The sequence below is a fragment of the Dipodomys spectabilis genome, unplaced genomic scaffold (genome assembly GCF_019054845.1).
Source record: "Dipodomys spectabilis isolate Male_0828 unplaced genomic scaffold, ASM1905484v1 ptg000019l, whole genome shotgun sequence".
NCBI lineage: Eukaryota > Metazoa > Chordata > Mammalia > Rodentia > Heteromyidae > Dipodomys > Dipodomys spectabilis.
The window spans coordinates 16776651-16781598 of record NW_024870696.1 but is presented as its reverse complement, the minus strand read 5'-3'; positions in this window follow the sequence as shown (position 1 = coordinate 16781598).

The following is a 4948-nucleotide window of genomic DNA, read 5'->3' as shown; positions in this document are numbered from 1 at the left end:
AAATCATATCTACACATTAGCAATCTGAAGAGTATCACTCACTCATTATTATTATGTTATTAGTGTTAGCTATTGCAGTAAGAGTTAGCCATGACTAGACCATGTCTATAGTTTGCTCAGCCTCCTAGAGTTCACACAATGTTTTCACAAACTGTATTACATCTGCTTCTCACAACACCCCTGTGGGGACAATCATTACCTCCATTCAAGGTTTTCCATCTGCCTCCAAATTCCCTTTATTACTGTATTTTCTAACCCTTTTCTTTACATACACTTCTTTCAGTCTTGCTTATTCACACAGATCTACTTATGGTTCTCAAATGTTAATCATGTAAAAGGGGGCATCATTACCTCTCTGAGCCTCAATTTTGTCACATATAAATGCAATGATGTCCCATCTCTCAAAGGTTTTTTTTTTTTTTTTTTTTAAAGCTGATGTACAGAGGGGTTACAGTTACATAAATTAGGTAGTGAGTGCATTTCTTGTTGAGCAGTATCACCCTTCCCTCATTTTCTCCCAGTTTTCCCTCCTGCTTCCCCCACCACAAGTTGTATAGTTCATTTCTGACACAAGGTCTGCTGAATTAGTTCACCCTGTGTCTCCAAGGGTTGTTAAGTCGGACAGAATAGAGAAGTTATCAAGCATAGTTCCAGGAATACTGCACAATGCTATATGAATGTTAACCTTCTTTTCTACTAAAATCCTCAGCTGCAAACCTGCAAGGTTGCAATAACCACATATGTAGCTCACACTTAAGCCATTCCCCAATGCCCTGCATTGGTTAATGCCACAACCAGACTTCCAAAGGTATACTTGAGAGGCTTGTGTCATTTGGGGCTTTACTTTCTCTGACAGTGTCTGCCTCCCCTCACAGCCAATCACCTCTTCTTCCCCCTCCTGCCACTCTGATGTCAGTCTCTGGTCTCTTTTGGCTTGAGCTTTCCGATATTTGGCCCTGCTGTTTCTCAGTTTGAGAGCCAGTTGTGTGGCCTTCCCTACAGCCAGGCTGATCTATGGAAATGGTCAATTTGATTATAATTCCCACACCGTGATCCTCCAGTGAGTGACTCCCCACTACCATGAGAATGAAATCCAAATTTCTTAGCATAACAAACAGGAGCTCCTTCTTACGAGGGTCCAACAGCTTCTCTGCACATCTCTTCCAACCGCCCCCATCCCCCTTCTCACTGCAGACTCTTAAACAAGACAGGCAGCTCCCTCAGCACCAAGCCTTTAGATGTGTCTGTTGTTTTCCTGCAGAACTTTTCCTGTCTTGGTCTCTGCTTCCTGAAGGGTTACTGAGCTTCAAGACTTGGTAAATATTATCTCCTCTGTGAAGGCTTCTCTGAGACTCTGGGACAGAATTAGTTGCCTCTCCCTCTGTACTCCTACATGTTTTTGCTCCAACTCTGTTCCTGTATTGTACTCACCACAGTGTAATGATCTGTTTATGTGGTTATCTTCAGCACTAAGCATTGGGGGTCGAGATTGAGAATTTAAAACATTTCTTAGGAAATATTAACTGAGTGTGCTGAGTATATTCTCATGACCATGCGCTGGGGCCTTTCCTTCAGCAAAGAGCAACATAGATCAAAGCCCTGCCATCAGAGTGTTTCCATTCCGGAGGGAAGAGATGAGAATAATCATGAGAATGCTTACTCTGGATGTTGTTGATAATAGCTAATACTTGCATAGTATTTATGTGTGAGACACCATACTGAAGACTTTTCCAGCAATTTACTTATCCTAATGATCCTATAACGTATGCAGATTTATCATTCTCACTTGCATGCGATAAATCAAAGGTCTAGAGAGGTGAACTAGTTCCAGGTCATACAACCAGTAAGTGCAGGAGCTGGAATTCCAAAAACAAAAACAAAAAACAAAAAAAACTAGTTCCTAAATCTTTAATTTTTTTGAAATTGTGCTATCCCTAATAATAACCACACAGATAAATAGATGGGATTATTTCAGTGTGATAAAAAGAGATTTGGAGAGTATGACAGAGATAGTGTTAGCTATTATAGCATTTAATTTAATAAGTGATTTGAGAAAGGTAAATACAGCCAAGCCTAAGTCCAGCATAAACTGAATCTGGGTGTGTAAAGAGGAAAAATTGTTTACCCTCTCTAGAGCTGTAGTTTCCATCCTTCCCAGAAGGTACCAGATTCAGAACCTCCTCTCCCCTATCCATCCACTTGTTTCTACTTTTCTTTGTGGTTAAGACATATCTCACAATGTCCAGTTTGCTGCTCTTGACAAGGGTAGAAAGCACACCACCCACCCACCCACACCCACACACACACATACATACACACACTCCTTCCGAGGCTTTGCTGAACCACTTTATTTTACTTCTCGCCTGTGAGTGACATGTCATTCAGACCCTTAGTGAAGTGACAGGCCCAAGCAAGGCAAAAAGGCTGGAGATGACACTGAAGCACAAGCAGAAAGAGGAAGGAGAATTATTTTTTAAACAAGATAAGAAGTGAACTGGATTGTGGAGAGAGATGGGGATTTGACCAGGGAGGGACATGCAAGAGGGATGCTTCTGAGGGCTGACAGCTCACTGGTGGCAATTTGTTCCTGATTTTATACATGTCATGCATATCCACATATATACATATATTCACATATATATGCATACTACCTATATACCCATACAAAGAGTCTCTGTATCTTCTCTGTGAATATTTTTCATAAAGAGTTTGGGAGCTGGCTGTCATCCCAGAAACTCAGGAGGCTGAAATGGTTGAGGGGATCACTGCAAGACTCTTATCTCAGATAAACCAGCAAAAAGCTGAAAATGGGGGTGTGGCTCAATTGAAAGGGCACTAGCCTTGAGCAAGAAAGCTCAGGGATAGTGTCCAGGCCCTGAGTTTAAGCCCCTGGGAAGGTATACATATGCACACACACACACACACACACACACACACACACACACACACACACACACACACACACACACACACACACACACACACACACACACACACACACACACACACCATAAAAATGATTTGGGGAGTAGAAAACTTAGGTGGAACCAGTTTATATTTAAGGAACATCTAAAGCTTATTTTATGATAAAAATTATACCAGGATCATTTTTACATGTATTATCTCATTTTTCATTCTAACCTTAGGAAGTATAATTGTTCTTTTGTAGGTCAATGCAGAGAAAGCAAAGAGCATAGGAGTTGGCATTCAGACTTAGGTCTCTTCCTTCTATAGCATACTTTTTGCCTTGTACTCCAAGAAGCTCTAAGGATCAGTTAGGGAGCAAATACCCTCTCATTCTGGATCAGACAGCTCTTGTCTTGGCTGCTTACTAACCATGTGTCCTCAACTAAGTTCCATAAATACTAAGAGTTTCAGTATTCCTACATAATAAAATGCAAATGACAATTCCTTATCTGACACAAACATTGTGAAGAGACAAGAGTGGAAAAATATCAGCCAAGTTACTGCCCCATAATGGGCATTTGGAAAACAGTACCTGCAGTTTTTGTGCCCCAAAGTGTGAACATTAGGGAGATGGAGACCAATGATGGTCAATAGCAGTTGGGTTCGTGGCTTTGTAAATCCTCCTGCAAAATAGTGAACCAAATGCTTTTTAAGATTAGGTTTTTGTTTTTTTTAAGGTTACCATATGTCAGGTACCATGCCAGTTGCTTTTGAGGAGTTGTCTTGTTTAAATATAAACAAACCTCTAAGATTGGGGTTACCTTCTGTGTACAGCTAAGGAAATTAGAGTTCCCAGAGATTATATAACTCACCTAAAGTCTCACTGCTAGAATGTGCCAGAGTTTACAATCAACCCAAGGGCTATCAAAAAAGCCATCAAACTGGCAGAGTTAGGCCATATCCAGGGAAAAAAGGTACCTGTGTTCCAGGTAAGAGTAGGTGCTCTAGGGTCAGAGCTAAATCTGTAAGATATAGAGCAGAAGCATCCTCAGCCCCTTATGGGGTTTCTGGGAGCAACCACATGAGTTGATGTATGCTCAAAATGCTGCAAATGGGTTCAATTCCCAGCACCAGGGAAGGAGGTGGAATTCCCTCAAAGTTTCTAACACTTCCCAGTACTTAGTACATGTGGACTGAATAATTCAAGGGCCACCATTTCTGAATACAGGTGTGCTCCATCTTTTGAAAGAGCAGGCTTTCCAAACAAATAAAATTAGAGTTGAGTGTCCTTAGGCTTGCGGGGGGGTGGGGGGGACATTTTCCTTGAATTATACAAGAATATATTTGCAGTGACTTTCAACATTTCCAAAAAGATGTAGTGGAAGACTTTAATCAACAAACCCTGACCTAGAATTCCAACATAGAAGCAGGTTCAGGTGAGGAGGTCCAGAGCTCAGCTACCCTGCACTTGTTTTGTTTTGTTTTTAATCCTTCGCCATCAGTGCCAGGTGAAGCACCTCTTTGGAATTTAAAGGCTGCTCAAAACACATTGAAAAACTGCTGTGCTGTAGAAGGTTTTTTGTTTTTTTTTTTCTGTTTTGTTTTTGTTTTTAAGTAAGACTTTGTGGTTTGTTTAAAGTCATAGGTGACATATTAAAACTGAACATAAAATATAAGGTTTTCACTCACCCAGCAACACTTGTGATGTTCAGGGAGACTAAGACAAATTACCGTCATTCTCCTTTGTTCTCAATGACTGAAAATGCATGCATTTCAATGTCTATGAATAAATGCCTGCTGTGTTGTGTGCCAGGAACTGCACTATACACTATAAAGGCCAGCGCTAGCTGTGAGCTCTCTTTTGGAAGGCCATATTACGCCCATTTTGAAGGTGAGAGGAATGAAGTATGGAGAAGCTATCAGGGATCCATGATCTCACCGCTAGTAGGTAGTGGATTTGTGATTCGAACCCACATCATAGATGGATTAGAGAACCTTGGAGCTAGCCAACAACCTCTTGTGCTTCCAGAGGATGAAGATA